This window comes from Apteryx mantelli, chromosome 6 (genome assembly GCF_036417845.1).
Source record: "Apteryx mantelli isolate bAptMan1 chromosome 6, bAptMan1.hap1, whole genome shotgun sequence".
Taxonomy (NCBI): Eukaryota; Metazoa; Chordata; class Aves; order Apterygiformes; family Apterygidae; genus Apteryx; species Apteryx mantelli.
Genome location: NC_089983.1, coordinates 47,157,856 through 47,175,479, shown reverse-complemented (window position 1 = coordinate 47,175,479; position 17,624 = coordinate 47,157,856). Strand labels below are relative to the sequence as shown.

The window sequence follows — 17,624 nt, the reverse complement described above, 5'->3', positions numbered from 1 at the left end:
AGTAAAGATTGTATGTTGTTTGATGAAAAATAGGCATGCAGAAAAACATGATACAGACTTCTGGCTCCAGATGAATTAAGAGATTCTGTGCTGGTGTACTTCATTACTGAAACTTAGCATCATTCCTCACTTGTAAAAGCATTAGTTTCAGCTTGCTAATGATTTCGACTGTAGTTCGAGTAAACATCGCCCTGTCGAGCCACCTGTTGTGATGATGCGCGCCCTTCTGCCGCAGTAATGGATGGGATGTTGTGGATATTGCCATGCGAAAAGGTGGCGGAGAGCTCGGCGAAACCTCCATGCAGCATGAAGTTCAGCTCGGTCTGGAAAATTCTGACAGCGTGATTTATCTCTGCAGCAACGAGGTATTCGACTCAACCCATTCGGACGCATGGGGTCTGAATTCATCCTCTGAGGAGCGAAGGGGTCTCGTGTGTGTGTTCACAGTCTGGCAACGGGGTGGCACGGGGTGGTGGTGCCAACCAGGCTCTCCCTGAGCTATCAAAGCCTACACAGGTGGACCTTCTCTTAATTCCATTTTACAATTTCCAGTAAAAGTATTCTGGCCTTCCTAGCTCAAACCTTCCTCCTTTTGGATTTCATTCTTCACAGTCTGGGTAGTGGCATTACATCTGCTGACTACAGGGGAATTATGCTGCTTTATAGAAAGCAAAGGTCTGGTCTACAGCTGTTCTCTATGTAAGATGGAAAAAAAACAAACCAAAACAAAACAAAGTAACACCTGAAATGCGTTAGGTCTCTTGAAGAAACAATAGATCTCGTTATGCATTCATTTTGAGCACTGAAGTTAGAGATGGTCTGGCTTCTCTTGCTTATTACTTTTGTCTAAGAAAATGTTGCTCCTCTTCAAATTCAGTGAAGCTGAATGTGATGGGAAAAAAAAGTTAAGTTACTATTTTTGCTGAAGAAAAATAATTTTGGAAAAAAAATCTGAAAATTCTATTGGAGTGGTGAACTTTACATTTGGATTTTAAGTCTTGTGTTGCTGTTTTACTTGAACAGGACTCACAGAGCAGTCTACCAATATCTTACACAGTGACAACAGGCCATCTTTAGCATCTTACCCCGCCTTTCATCTGGCCTAAAAACTGCTCCTCACCGGTGAGTAGAACTGGAATTTAGCAGGTTGCTTCCTGTGCTCTGAAATTTCCGTTTAGTTTGATTTCATTTCTCCCATGGCCTTCCTTTAGGGGTGACTAATCAAACAGAATACCAGACTTAATGTAGTTTGTTGTCTTGTGCTTCCCGGTGGGATTACTATATAGTATTACTGATCTAAAGTTTGAACTGGTTTTATTAAATTTACTTTAGAAAAGCACAACTTGTAAGGGTGAGTTTAGAACCTGAGCAGAAGAAACCGATGAAATGAATTGATTTTATTTTCCTTGGATTTCAAGAAGGAATATCAGTTGGAAAGCTGTGGGTGTTGAAGTTCATTATGCCGTGGACAGCCAGAGGAAAAGAAACTGCAATATAAATAGTTTTGTGCTACATACAGGTGAACTATCTACTTTTCTATAGTAAGGACATGAAACATCTATGTGTCTCTCGAATAAGTAAAGTACCGGGGTAACAGAAATGAGATATTATTATCTCATGAAGTCATTTCACCAGGGTTTTAATTTTTTTGTTTATTTTTGCATAGCACAGCTAAGACTTTTTGAAATTTCTACAGAGCACTGCTTGGAAAAGAAGATGAATTAATTAGTCATTGCAGAGCTAAGACCAGAGTCTGCTTCTTGTCCCCTTTATTTATTTATATAAGGATTTTATTCGATAGAGGGGTAAGCCCCATAATAGTGAGGCATTATTTTGTGTGAGTATGGGTGGGAGAATCTGAATCATTATTAATTGCAAATTGATCAGTTGCTTTTTTTTTGTTAATGAATTATTCATGAACAGATCCAAACTTCTGTGAATATATTCAGTATTCACCTAACAGTTGGGATGAACAATTTTCAGAAACTAGTGATTGACAGTGAACCTTCTGGTACACTATTTAAACAATATTGATTCATGGGCATGCTAATATATTTGTCTTTATTGTAAAACTCTACAAAAACCTATCAGCTGGCAAACACACAAAACAGCTAGTTGTGTGACCACCCCCCCCCCATGAATAAAACAAATTATACTTCTAAAAAATAGTTTGTCTCAGTGTAACATTGGTCCTTAAAAATGATGTTAAAGTTTGTAAAAATAATAGTTGACCAAGCTGGCACCTCGCATACAATTTACACTGAAGGTTTGCCATACTGTGGGTGGCAGAATCGCCCTCTTATTGTCTTCCTGCACAACAGGAGCATTAAACGCTGAGCTACTTAATTTCTGCTTTTAGACTTTTCAGAGCCGTATGGGTTTTACAAACTCTTGGCCTTTTATTAGGAAATGCCAGTTCAATCAGCACAGAGAACTCACTAACTTACTCCAGGAATGAAACGCTGACTCAAATTGTCTTCTAGTGCGGGTGCTGGTAGTCTAACAGTCCAAACACTAGGCTGCTCTACCTCTGTGCTAAACAAGGATTTCCTCCTCTCCTCTCCCTTCCTCCAAAACAAGCAAACAAAAAGCTATCTGTAAGGGAATTTTATTTCTAAATGTAATTTTTAATTTTTAATTTTATTGCAGTCTTTTTCTTTTTTTTTTTTTTCTCTTCCCCCTCCCCCCTCCATCTAACCACCTTTCGGATCTTAATAATCATTCAGAGACAAAAATTTCTGCCTGGTGAATTGGAGTCCTCGTGCCTGGCAATACCTTCACCCTTTTGCATTGCCTCAAGCCATGCTGCAATTGATGTCAGAGCTATGGAACTGAAAATGTTTAAAAAAAATTGTGCATGTCAATTCAAAAGGAGGGTTACCATGGGCAGGCTGTACAGGAATAGATCAACTCTTATCTACGAGAAAGGAAGATGAACCCTTATTTATGTAGCATCCGTGTAGCTTTCATAACTACCTAAGAACCCTCTAGTTGTTCAGTTAAGGTCCAGAAAGATCGTACCTGTATAAGAATATAGGCTATGGCTTGGAGAATACGCTCCAAATGCCCTTGAATAGACCAAGTTTCATGTGCTACTGCAGCATGGTGGGAAATCTGCTCCCTTCCTGCCTGGGGGAATTAATTGCTGCATATATAACTTTAAACCTACCTTTTGTTTCCCAGATAATTACAAAAATAATGAATACTGATTAATAATGTTGATGGAATAGGATGTTCTACCTCCATCTTACAAATTAGGAAGATATTATAGTGAAAACAGCGTGATGGTTTGAGGCAATATGCTTATGAATATATGACTTCTATTTTTGTTTATGAATACCACAGTGCTCTTCAGCCTCCTTGCTATATGAGACTATTAATTCACTATCTATAGTGCATTTGACATCTGATGAAGGGAGATGCGTGGGAAACTTTGACAGAGCAGTCGAAGCCTATAAACGGCAAACGTCTCCAGCACAGAAGATGGATTTGCCACCAGTGTGGTCGTTGCCTTGCAGCAACGCCATGCCCAAAAGCTTAGGGCAGAAGAGCAGGGAGAGAGCCGTGGCCAAGGCTCCTGGAGAAATGCTCTGTGAGCATGAGCGTTGCTGTTACACTTCCACGTACAAGACATTGTTTTCTGTAACTTGGCTAAATACTCCTTCACATTTGCAAAAGGAAAATATGCATAAAAAGTTCCTTCACTAAACCCTCATTTCCTTGCTTTATTGTTACCATTTAGTTTAGTATTTAGCAGAAATATCCCTTTCATCTCTGAAAAAAATGAGGGCTCCTACTGTGAGGTGGATGCTGGGAGATGACTTTACCTAAGCAGCTCAGAGCTGGAGAAGACTGCTGCAATTTTGCTTTGGTGTAATTGCTAGATTGTGCAGTTCCAGTGACCAAGGCGGGTGTCAATCATTGGGTGTGCGCCTGGCAAAGGGAACTGTACTTTTAAGTGGTTTTCACCAGCGCCAACAGGAAAAAAATCGTTGGGTTGCACAGAAGAGCTCATGTTACACAAATCTGAATGCATGGACTCTTTGTCAGAGTCCTTGACTCTGTGGGATTTCTGAACATGTGGTATCTAGAATAAAATGAAAAATAAAACAACAACAACAAAATATATATATATAAATCTTACTGGCAGAATCAGGCAGCTAAAAACCTCACTCTACATGCTGCTTTCTGGAAAAGTAAAAGACAACTGGTGAAAATTTAATTTTTTTTTCCATTTGTATCTGCAAATATGGCTTTATAACAGAAAGGAGGGTAACTTGCTTTCAGTCAGTAACTGATTCTGAAGCCCTGAATGTTTCAAACTTTTTTTTCCAGTTAACTGAAAACAGATCGGGTTTGCCAGGTAAAGAGGGCAAACCGTGAAACAGCGTTACAGACACCTGGAAAGTACTGTGCTGCCCATAAAACCCGTAACACGAGCAGTGTATTTTAAAGTGGAGAGATGGAAAAGGTGAAATCATGTAAGAGCTTGTAAAAGACTTGGGGCTGCCAACCTGGCAGTTTTGGGGAGGCAGCGAGCTCCCTCCAGGCTCTGATGGGGAACTGCTGGTGGTGTCACGGAAGGCCCAGTTAACCCATGGCGATGCGAGAAGGTTTGACCAAGAAACAGCAGGTACGGCTAAAGCTTAGGTAAGGTAAATGTTTTGACTCTGAGGGTGTAAAGGAGAACCCAAAATAATGCACAAATAGACGTTGTGGGGGGGTGGACTTCAAAGCCAGCTTTAGTAAAACTACACTATGAAAACCAACAGAGGCCAAGACAGTGCATGGAAAAGACGCAAGAACAGTAATAATTTATATCATATTACAAGCGCTGGCAAATGCAGACAGTATGTACCACGTGCCGCTGCCTCCAGCCCTCAGTGACACTAATGCTACAGGAGTGACTTTGGGTGTCCTCCCCCCTCCAGCTGTGCTTGATGGACAAGTTGGATGTCGTTGACCTCCAGGAGGCAGGTCTTAAAAATAGGTAGCTTCCTGCAGCGATCGCAGCTCAGCAAAGAACAGGACAAGTTCAGCTGGATTGGGACACAAAACTGGACGCACCTCCCAGTGGCCATGCGCTCCAGGTACTTCTCTGGGCCATCATCCAGAACAAGCAATGGAAAGATCACAGCATTTGCTTTCTCCAGATATCATGCTGCCCTTGCCTAGAGTGTTCGGTCCTGAGGGGAAGATTAAAAACACGTATGTAGATGGGGACTTTCAAAAGCACTTAAATGATTTGGGGTCATAAGGCCCAAAACAAAGAGAAAATAGCACAGCAATAAAGCTTAATGGGTAGCTACTAATAAAATTCAACCTAATTTGGAAAGAAGGAAGAAAAAAAGAAAAGGCAAATTCTGCACGTATTATGTTATCAAGCCTGGTCATAGGTAAGTGCCAGGAATGAATTTTTCTTATGTGGACCAGCTAAAGTGAATATTTGGCTAAAGGGTTCATCTCCCAAGAGCTTGTCTTTATGGAAGAGCATCGCTCTTTCCCTCTCCATGTACATCCATGTACACAAATACGCAATGCTCTTATCATTTTGAGGTGCAAATGTAGGAACCTGATTATAAGCACGTGTGGGAAATGTATCAGAAGACCGTATACAGTAAAATACAGACCATGGGGCTGCGCTAGAAGGTATTGGGCAACAAAAGTTGCGTGGTTGAAATTAAGGGCACTGTCAGTGGAACAACGCTTTTGTGTACGATAAACTGATTTCTGTAGTGGAGTAGAGGAGACTGAAATCCTCGGTGTGCTCCTGAGATTGATAAAGCCAGGCAAACAGGGCAGGTATTTTATAATACAGCTGAAATCTAGATGTCTAGGCCTTAAATATTGCAGAGACTTAGGTGCACGCTTATCTTTGCCCGCTGGTCCCACAGAGGTCGGGGTGATGGCTTGCAAGCTGAAAGTCACGCGAGGTATGGGGTCTCGCTGTGTGCCGCCGGGTCCAGCAAGTCCCAAATCTGCCTTTGGCTCCCTGGTGGGGGCCACGGGGGAGCGAAACTATTTTTTTATAATTAAAATAAGCAAGTTTTTTTTTTTTTCATTTCGTTAAATCCCATTTTCAGTGTTCCGCTAATGTCATACGCTAAAGCCGTAGCACCTTTGATCTCATTCTAAGCCTTGAAATAACTGGAAGACATCAGGCAGCATGGCTTTGGTTTAAAAGAGATGGCATATAGTACCTGTTCTTGGTGCCATAATGCTAACAAAATATGAATGAAAAATCACTTACGTCTCTCCATTATGATTTGTTGAAAGACTGCGCCCATAATAAAGCTTTAGCAAAATGCCTTTAATTGTATTTTGCATTGAGCACTTTTTATTTTGAACCCGTAGCTTTCTTCAGGTCTCATTCACCATGTATAATCATAATCATCATAATAATAAATACAAATGGAAAATATCTTTGAATAGTAAATTTTAGCCCACTGGGACTGTCAATTGTGGATGGGCTCTTGATTGATCAGAATACTACACAATGGCATGGTGTAATTCTTTAGTGCGATGTTGTAAAATGGAGTATTGCTTCTGTTATTTTATCCAGTTTGCTTTTATATGACAGGGTTTATTGTGCGTTATGTTGTAGCTCATTCCTCTGTTCACAATGCCTACTGATGTGTAATTATGACTTGTCTGAACTGTAAGAAGGAGCAGTAAGTGAAAGAAAATCTGCAAGCACACTTGATTTATGAGCCCTGATACTATATTACAGTCCTAATCTGCCTGCTTAACTTAGCTTCAGGCAAACTTACTGTATAACATGCTTACGATTAGCACTGCAGCAAGTTGTAGAAGATTTACTCTGTTGGAGCTGTGAGACTTTTTTTAAAATGATTTAGTCATTATTTCAGTTACAGGTAGGGCAATAAATTATTTCACATATAAAGACTCTGTGTCAAGGAACAGCCATTGCAAAAAGGCTTTTTATATGGTAACAAAGAACAGTGCTTGGAGTGTTTTCCTCGTACAAAACATCTTAATGTTATTGGTCATTTTTTTTATGATGAAACTTCTTACACATTCTTCTCACATGCATACAATTTGTTTTATTATACTGCAGCTTTTGTAGCCCAGTACAATCTGCTTATTATCAGAACGTCTATTTGGATCCAGTGAATCTCATATTTTCAATAGTGTCCCAAAATAGAAATTACTATGGATGTGCAAATGAAAAGAAGGCCATAAAGCAATGACCTAATGTCAGGAAGAAAAGATGTAAGGAGATTTGCATTTTTTTTTTAATCGCCATTCATGAAGACAGATGCATTCGTTCAGTCTTCTTGAAACTATAGCATATTCAGAGCAGCCACTTTTGGTAAACCAGAGTGGAACATTATTACCCTCGTATAATAAGGATCAGTGTTGATCATTCCAGGCCTCGTTTTGGTCTCACTGCAGTCAATGTGTGGCTTGCCATTTGACTTCCCTGGAATCCGCACTATGTACTAGCTATGTCAAATAAGGAAGGGATCTCAAGCCTGATCCGGCGAAAGACTTCCTTCAGTTCAGCGGGTGGTAATCATTCACTTTTTGCGGAACAGGACTGCTTTCCTCAGTAAGGATAGGCGTTCATATAAAGATTTTGTAACTGGTCCTTAAAAATCGTATTTTTTGCTTGGCATTATTCACGGTACTTAAAGAAAATTTGGAAAGTCATCTGTAATTCACACTGTAGTAAGTGAGAACCGTATCAGATGAGAAAATATGAAATAAATATCTGAAATGGGTGAAACACTAATACAAACAGTTCTATGGAAAGAGGCCACAGAAAATGATTGCTAGGCATATTTTGCTTTGTTTTTCAAGTGTTCATTCAGTCTTTCTCCATTAGAAAGGCTCCTGTTCATTCTAAATGTTCTCTCCTTTAAAAATAGGTATTCGCACCTGTATAACACAGTGATGATTACCAGCGAAACACGGACTTTCTGGAAGAAACTGCATGTAAGTTATTTGTTGGCGAGTGCCTTGCAATGGTCAAACGAAGAGGTTTCTGAAGGGGGCAATGGAACCAAAATCGTATATGAACAGAGGACAATAGCACCCTTTAATTAGGAACAACAGTATTTCCAAGCTTATGCTGCTTCAGTGAGGTTACCATAAACAATGGGCTTTTTATGGTGTAACAATAAGGCCTCTTAATTTCTTGTTTTCTATCTTTTTTCTTAAAAAAAAAAAAAAGAAAAAAAGAAAAAAGAAAAAAGCTTTTGCTACATATTTTTAAGTCATTCTCTCCGGAGGAGTTAGGGTTTCTGCAGCGAGGCAGGCAAACGCCGTCCGCAGCGGGAAGACGCGGCTGTCCGGGGAGCTCCGCGCCGGCCGCTCGCCCGCTGCCATCGCTTCCCACGAAGCCGCTTGGCGACATCTGCCATTTGCAAGGGCGAAATGCGCAGCCCGGCTTCTGCAGCAGCGGTCATCGTGTTACAGGCATCATCCACAAGTATTTGTTGATGCTATTGACGGAACAAAAGGTTTATGAGGCAGAAGATATATTTTTCTAAATGCTGCTGTGCTACCTATAACCTAATTAACTTTACTTTAGCCAGCTGAGTATACCTGGAAACAAAATATATCATGTGGCAATTAGCTTCCCTCCTTCTGGCTTAGTACACTTAAGTTGTTTATTGAAAAGGTTAAATATTGATTGAAAATGGATAATAGAACCATATTACGGTTGTATGCTAAATGGCAGAAGTTGCCTGTAAAACATTTCCAGTTACCCCACCGTAATGCAGTTACAGAATGGCAATCTGCTGCTAAGCGCCCAGGCGAAAAAAAAAAAAAGAGGGAAAAAAAAAATCAGAAACAAATATAAATCACCCACTACGCAGCCATTCTTATCACTACACTGGATTCACACAAATATGTTTGGAAGTTCAGTCATTAATTATCATGATGTTGAAATAATATAATAAAAATAATAATTGCTTGTGAAGTGATCTGTTGACTCCGTCCTATTTCAGCGGAGGCTCCTCTCTGTCTCTGCCTGGCTCTCATGCCATGTGAAGCCACACAGACAAAGTATCAAGTGATCACATAGCATGAACTACAGCCTCAGGCAAAGCTTGTTATTTTACTTGAAACGGTGATGCATTTAGGACCCAGAAACTGTCAATAATTTTTTCTGACTTCCAGGGGATAAAAATCCCAATTACAGTAACTTTCCCGTGAAGCTATATAGTAGTAGTGCCATGTATTAATATTATGATTCATCCTTAATACCTATCAGCTCGGTTTTATCAGTAGTTTCGACCAAAGCTGCAGGAATCCGTGAGGTTAAGCTGATTTAGTCTAATTGTTGCCTGTTTTGAAAAGCAGAAAGTGTATTTTCCAAAAAGCCTGGTCGGAGTAGGGTACGAAGAGAATAACGCAATTCAACTTGGCATGCTGCAGCTAGTTGACTTTGGTAAGCCCGTCCGTGTGGATTCAAGGGCGTTTGGCCTTTCTTCCCCCCGTATTTTTTCTATAAAACACGGGCTTGGCTTTCCAAGCCGTTAGGGCAAGGAGCTTTTTCCGGAGGAAGGCGCTGAGCGAGTGGTTGGTAGCATCAGCCTTGGGCTTGTGCGATGTAGGAGACCAACCCAAGGCTATGGAGAGTGGTGCAGAAAACATCCCGGTCCGTATGTTCTCCCCACTCAGGGGGAATCATGCTGGCGATTAAAAAAAATATAGAGAGGCAACATGAAGAAATTCACCTTGCAGGATATGTCCTCAGCGAGGAGGAAAGAGGGGCCGCGCAGAGAGGAAACCCCACGTTTGTGGTGGAAATCCTGGGGAAACGGCGACTGCGGGCCACCGTTTGCAATGCCCCAAACCGTCGTCGTCGTCATCGTTGTCGTCGTCTCTAGGGTCCTCACCTGCAAGCAGCTGCCTTCCCTTTCCTCACCTCGCGTTAGCAACCTGTGCTAACGATATTCCTGGTTCACTCCCACCACGCGTTCCCATCTGTCCCGCTCCTGGGGAGCGAGAAAGCGGTGATATAACTGGAGTTAATACCACGAGAGTATAAACGCGCCAGAGACACCGCCACCCACTTTGCACTTCTCCGCTTTCCCCTCCTTCAGCCGGTAAACACGTCTCTGGCTCTCATCTCTCTCTATTTGAGGATACAGTCCCTTTTTCCGACCTTTAATAACAAACCGGGGCTCTGGTAGAATCACTGTTTTTTAGCAGCCCAGCGCCAATGTCTCCTTTTTGGAAAGGACAGATGCATACACCAGACCATACGAGGCAGAGCTAACAAATGTGTTTATTATTGACAGAATAAGAGCTGTCACGCTAGATGATTAAAAGTTGGAGAGCCTGAGGTTTCTCCCTCTGGTTAACAGTTCAGAGCTTTGTCATTTCAGGTCAGAGACAAACTAAGTATAAAGATGTAAAGAAGAATTTGCCTGGCCACGGAGGTGAGTCCGAAGCAAGAGCAACGCAGGGTTAGTGCTGTGCTCGTTCTGTTGCTAGATTTGTAAGGAAATCCTGGGCTGAAATTACTGTGAAAATGTTTTTTATGAGACAGTGTTTTCTGAAAAGATATAAGTTCTTATTTCTTAGTTAGTGGTTTCCAGGTATAAATGTTAAATACCAAATTGTACTGTGTTTCCTTCATTTTAATAATTATTGCTGTAGCTGTGAAGGTTTGGGAATATAAGGGAAACAAACTTTATAGGGATAAGCAATACCTCAGCATTACATTTGCCTATAAACCTTGCTGCTTTATTTTAGCATGAGATTTTTCTTGTGGCTCCCTAATTTGCCTTTGGATCCGATTAACCTGATGCAGCAGGATTATATACAAATAACTCCATACTATTTGTGCAACATCATCTGTTCATTTAGTTCGGTGGCCGTGGGTACTGTGTATTTACAAAAGGTTAGCAAATTGCACACTCTAATTACTGTACCTTTGGAGGCAAGATTAAAGTGGCTTGTCTTCTTCAATATTTTTTTTCTGCGATTCAAAATCAGACTTTAATAAAAATAATAATCAGACATCTCTGCTAGTGTTGTTTAAAAAAAAAAAACCTGTGCAATGTGAGAGACATACAAAAATGCACCGCTTGTACAGTCAGGTGCTGAAATCCTAATGTAAATAAGAAGAGACAAGAGAACATGTAAGATGTATGAGCTTTGATATACAGGTCGAGGTTTTTGTTTGTTCAGGAAATTATTTTAGCAATTTTTTGTACCTATTTTGAAAGCTTGGCGTTTGGAGAGGTGCTTAGTTCTGTGCATTTTAATTTTTCACAAGAAGCATAACAGCTTCAGAAATATTGGAATTGCTGCGTATTTTATACTACTGTAAAAGAGGTGTCTTCACTGTGGTTAATTATTAATCTTTCCTTGTGTATAATGGCATTATCTTGAGGGGAAAAAAAAGAAAAGAAAAAAAAAAAAAAGAAAAGGGAATGGCATGTTTTTCTATGTTATCTCCTTGGTTGGTTGATTTTGGTAATGAGGATCCAAAAGGAACCTTTTGCAATTTATACGTTATCGTGCCCGCACCTCTCCGTCGCAGGCGGCGGCGCCGAGGCTTCGCCGGCTCACGGCGCGGTGCCGGGCGCGCGCGTGGGGCGAGGTGGCCTCTGCGCCCCGCTGCCCGGCGGCGCCGAAGCGCGGGGCGGTGGCGAGGGAGAAGGCCGGGACACCTCGGGAAGGGCAGCGCTCTAAATTTAACAGGTCGTCGTCCGAAAATTTGTTTCTTCCAGGCGAACGGAGTTGGAAATATAAAATGTAGGTCGTCGCCCGACGGCCCAGGGTGGTGGGGCTTTGGCTCTTTTGAGCGAGCAAAAATATTCAGTACTGTTATCGAATATTATTATGAACAGTATTGCTGCGTTTTCCGCCTCCCTTTTTAGGAAGATAAAAACCTTCCTCGCGTTGAGGCTGGGTCTCCAGCGGTCTGTCCTGCGCCGCGCTCCTGGCCTTTGCCTGACACTTATAGACCTGTGCTCATCACCGTGAGCAGAGCCCCACCGCGCTCCCTCTCCTCTCCCCCCCCCCCCCAAACCGGCGTCCGAGGCCGTTAAAATTACAACTAACGGGGCTGCGTTTGTCGGGGAGCGATTCCCGCGAAGGGGGCTTAGCCGGTTTTCTTACAAACTGCTAATACGCAGCACAGCAGCGCGTCGCCGCGCGCTCGTGTCTTATTTGTATTTAAAAGTCAGATGTTTTGTTCTGGGTAAACTTCAGAAATGCTCTTCAATTCTCAGTGAGGCAAGCACTTCAATTTTCTGCAATATTAGCAGGGGTAGCTAATGATGGCTAATTTTTGCCTGTAGTATTTCCCTCAATCTGCTCGTGCACTTTCAGTCGCTCCGGCAGCAGCAGCATTTGTACATTTTCTGGTCACTAAACACTCAAGTACAATTGTAAGTGATCAGTTTACAGTTGGCCAACAAAAGAGCTGCAGGAATGTCTAAAAGAAAAAGGGATGGGAATAAATATGCATGGGTATATCCCATATTATGTAGGCCAGCACACAGCTCCTGCAAGAGAGGAGGACATAGTGCAACTTAAATCTATTTTAGCCAGCAGAATATATTCTGAAAAATAGGATCATATATTTATCCTACCATGTGAGGGTCTTGGTATAAATCCAAACCACGTAGATTTTTGAAAGTGCATTATTGTGTTTCTTCGTGCTCAAGGTAAATCCTCCTCTTCACCCATTTTAGTCTTTTCTTTTCTTTTTTTTTTTAGTATTTTTAAAAAATATATTCAATATGTAGGTTTGAGAGAGAGGCTGGCTTGAGTTATACTTCAAAATATCCCTCTTATTAACATATTTGAAAGCTATCTAGTTCAAAGGGAATAGTTTAGATGGGAAGATAATATTTTGATAATGTATTATAAAAATACACAGTTGTAAAATTGTGCTCAAGTCCTTTCACTGGCAATACCTCTAGAGTGGGGGATTTCAATATAATTTGTTAATCTTCACAACTCATGACTATTCAGAATAACCAAACATAAATGGCAAAGAAATATTTTAAATGAAGAGGCAGCTCACTTGGGCCCTTATTAATTATTATTTCCCAGTGAAATTTAATTATTGCCTAGCATTTTGGATGGTGTTGTTTATGACGGAGTGGCAAGAATAGTTCAAATTAAATCAGAACTCAGTGGAGACAGTTCAACAGCTCGTGTCACAGAGAAGCTTTCGTTAGAACTCTCACATCTTGCGAAAGAGATTTCTCTGTTTTTTTTCCGCGAAGAGGTGTCATCGTTCGTGACACTGCTCTGCAGACATAATGCCAGAGAAACAGGGGAATGCACCGTGGGATTTGCATGTTTTATGCTAAAATCGTCTGAAATGCAGGGAACCCGCGCAGCTTCATGCCTCAATCAGAGCAAGTCAGTGTGTACTAAAAGGGGAATCCGTCGCGTTAAGTATCCAAATATTAGAGGCTAAATTAGGGCTTTTGCAGCGAGAGCCTGCCGGGGCACGAGGAGGGGTGCGACGCCTGGGCGGCAGCGGTGGCGGCTGCTCCTTTCCGGGGGCACGGGAAAGGCCCGTCGGAGCGGTGCGTCCCCGACGTGGAGATGCCGGCTGAGATGCCCCTGCTGAGCACCACCTCGCCGGTACTGGGCGCTCCCGGCAGGATGTGACCCTGAAGTGTTTCTTCATTCGCTTATTGCCAGAGGGAGCGATTTAAATGTCAGTCGTTATTATCCCTTTTTGTAGGCATAGGGAACACTCCTCTTCCCGCCCCTGCTCTCGCCGCCTCTGGGCGTTAGGCGATGGGGAAACGTGCTTCTGCCCCGCTCTTGCCAGCCGTCATCCCCTGGGCTGGAAAGGGCTCAGCTGTCCCCTGCCACCGCCTGCCTTCAGCGAGCGCGCCGAAGACGTGCTGACCACATGGATTTATCCAGGCGGGAGGCAAGACTGTCCCCAGCCATGTTTCCAGCAGGACAGAAGCCACCACCTTTGGTCCTCAGTGCCAAGACCAGACCCTCCGCTGGTAAAGTCGCGCAGGTTTGCTCAGCGAGGACTGCAGCAGTGTCCAGTGATGGGGCCTTACCAGGATGGGGGAGACCTGCTCTCCGTTCCCACCCCTCGATGCTGGTGACTCGACTCTACTGCCTACACCGCAGGCCAGGATGAAATTTCAGTTGCTTTAAACACCATATATACACACACACGTATGAGGGATGCCAGAACGAAAGCATTGGCAGGTTCAAGGTACAGGTAAGAAAATGAAGCAGCACAAGATTATAGACATTAAAAATGTCAGGAGGATTCATCAAAACTTAGAAGTCTTTGGAAGCTTTGAAGATTTGTGCCTCCCATCACGCAAAACCTGGCACAGAGCGGAGGTGAACCCAGGTCTCCTGACTCCCAGCCCACTGCCCTTACCCATGAGATCAAGAGCCTTGCTGGAGCTTGGTTTCACAAATGAACTGTTCATTTTGGATACAGTCTCATATCTATCTTTAGATATATTTGCTTACATTGTTCAAAGAGTTCCAGTCCAGTCAGCATGTTTCTAGTGAAGCAAAAAATTGTTGCTAATCCGATGACAGAACTTCTCTGTTGAAGTCCAGGCCAGAGACTTTAATGAGTCACCAGAAAGATAGTGTTTCTCTCAGCAGCAATAATTTATTCTGAACCATTGTGTTGAGAACGCGGCGCTCCAACAAAATGCAAACCATCAGTGTTAACAAAAACTCGATATATGTTAACTCGTTCTATTATATATTTTCAGTTATGCCTATCTGAAATATGTGTGAGTATTGTGTTGGTGCCAGTTTCATGTAATAACAATCAGTAAATCCCAATCCATGTCTTGGTCAACGTGGGGCTACAATGCTGTGATTTGACTCTCACATTTATTTTGGAGAAACGATCAGAAGTTTTTGTGCTCTTCTAGTGCTCTTGAACCTGGAAGCCCATCAGAATTTTTAAGAGAATAGGTTTTCCTCCGGCATTTTTCAACATTTCACCACAGTTCAGATAATAATCTTTTTTGGAGAGAATGGATGAATACATTTTATCGTTTCAGATTCCTGGTTCAGTGGGCAATAAGGAGTTACCAAAAAAAAAAAAAGAAAAAGAAAAAAAACATGAAAATGTCAGAACCTCAGTCTCGCTGGATTCTAAAAATGGCTGAAGTTCAAGAGACTTCCTGCGTTTTACAACTTGGTTGACAATTTTAGCTCCGCATTGAGGCGGATGAGAGTGTTTGCCCATGAATTCATGGCTGCGATGAACTTGGGAATTCCTTGGCTGAGAGGCTGGAGCAACTCCCTGTGAGAAAACCTGGGGGAGGGAAAGCCCCGCACAGATCCAAGCTCACATTTCTTCCTCTGTCTCCAAACCAAGGAGGAGAAGATATTTTTTCTGTGGTTGTAGCAAACGACAGGACATCTACCCCCTAATTTCCACTTTTACCCCAAAGGATAGAAAGAGGTCGGACCCATGAAGAGCTTGTATCACCAGCAAAGGTCTACTCTGTCCTGCACATAGGACTTCGTGCCGGGATCTGGATCAATTAGCAGAGGAGATCCAAGATGAAGAAAAACTCCATGGCTGACCAGTTCCAAATTTGATGTGTCTCACTGGTGCATCTTCAAGTGTCATTTGTAAGAAATGAATGAAGGGTAATGTGCGAAGTGAAAATGATATTATTGGAAATAATAGACTCAAGCATGAAATTTCCAGTGTCCTTGGGCTAAGAAAACACCACAATAAAATATGTATAATGTATACATTCACTCCCTAAGGAAACTAAATTAATTATGAACAGACTTTTTTTTTTTTAATTAGAACAAATATTTAAAAGAAAGTAAAACTTTCAGTTTATCCATTTCATAGTGATAGGTCAACACTTCCAAATCAGTTAAACATCACTATACGTTGAATATGGCATAATGTATGTTAATAGATTGACAATTAGAATAAAAGGAAATGTTAGTATTTGGTGATCTTACAAATGAGGTCATGGACATTTTTCATGGTTTCTCCTACTACAGGTGTAGTAGGAGAAATTTGCCTTTTAAAAATTAAGGTAAAAGGACCATGGGGAAAGATGGAAAGAGAGCTCTTTATTGTGGTGTTTCTTGCAGTATTCTTTGGAATTTTGAAACCCAATCATTAAAAATTTGTTCTTTTTGTCTGTTTATTTTCTCTTGCCTCTATTGTCATTTTATGCTTGATGGTTGATTTGCATATAAACTCTTTCTGCTATTTTGAAAGTCACGCAGGATCTGGCCCTTAGGGAAAATGCTCATAAGCTATTTAGTAAAATATTGGTTTATGTTTAGCTTATTTTTCCACAGCAGAAAAAAAAATTGAATTGTTAGGGTCACATTCAGTTCTCTCTATTACATAAGTGATATATGGGGCAGAGAAAATTTAAACCTTCAAATATAACACAGAGAGGCTGATTTAAAAAAATTAAAAATACATGAAGACTGAAGTGCATTTTTAATATTTTTTTAATATCTAAATTATTTGAAACAGCATCCTGAAATTAAAAAATACTTATGTTGATGTCCAACCAGATATAGCTGGTGATGTCTGGATATTTTCTGTTAATGAACAGAATACAACTTCACTGTGGGGCGAAAGACAAAATAAGGTAGAGAGGACCAACACGAAAATTTCCTTGTGTAGAATTTCCTAGGCATTGGATTGCATGGGGCATTGTGCTCTGCTTTTGGATAGAATTTAAGCATAGTGTCTAATACAATGCATTGTTTACAAGTGAATACACTGAAAAGATAATATTTTGGTTCTGATGGCTGCTCTGAAATCAGGTATTCAGCTGACTGTCAGAAAATATGAGATTTCATCTAATGGGTACTTCTCTTCATCAAAGATCTCAGCCAAACGACCGGGATTTTCCTAAAGCTTTGTCAGAGAGAGAGAGAGAGAGAGAGAGAGAGAGAGAGACAGTGATTTTCCAAATTATTTCATATCCAAACGAACATCTTTAAACAGCAAAATGACACAGATTTAATGGAAATGAGCTCCCTTTCTTTCCCAGTAGTATCTTTTTTTTGGGGGGGGGTGAGGGAGTAAAGAAGGAGCTTTAGGAAAAAAGAACCTGCAGACTGAAGGACTTATCTTGCCTATTAAATTGAAGCTGCAAATACATTTGCATTGACTTTTAGTTTGAAAGTAATCTGGCATATAGAAACCAATAAATGTTAGGTTTCCAGTGGCTTCCACCTGTTAAGGAGTTACAAGACAGCAGTACCCTTTTTAAAGCCATTAATAATGCAGAAGGTCAATATCTAAACAGACATATTGAGTTACACACTGTATCATTATAATAGCCAGAGTTTTTGTATTGCAGGTGATTTTTCTGCCTTTTGACCCTTCTAAGCTAATTACAATACATAGTTTATATTTTAATAATGTTAGGAATAATATTATATTTTACACATGTCCAGGTGATAAGATTCCTCAGAAGAGGTAAAAGGATACTCTCCACTGCAGGAAAGTATATATTGATCTTTAACTTTGCAGCTCCATTCTCCTATGTGAAAAAGCCCTAACCCCAGAAACAAACAAAAAACCCCTAAACCCAAAGTATTTATTGAACATAATAGTATTATTTTTTCAGATAATTTTCAATTTATGTTACTGATGGGACCTACAATGTATG

At 41.2% G+C, this 17,624-nt stretch overlaps 1 long non-coding RNA gene across 1 annotated transcript; it reads left to right on the top strand.

The window, feature by feature from the left end:
• The first annotated feature begins 218 nt into the window (after positions 1-218).
• On the top strand, positions 219-4,390 carry LOC136992326 (uncharacterized). Its single transcript, XR_010884516.1, has 3 exons — positions 219-365; positions 1,024-1,122; positions 4,336-4,390. It is a non-coding gene; the product is annotated as an uncharacterized lncRNA (long non-coding RNA).
• Positions 4,391-17,624: the final 13,234 nt, after the last annotated feature.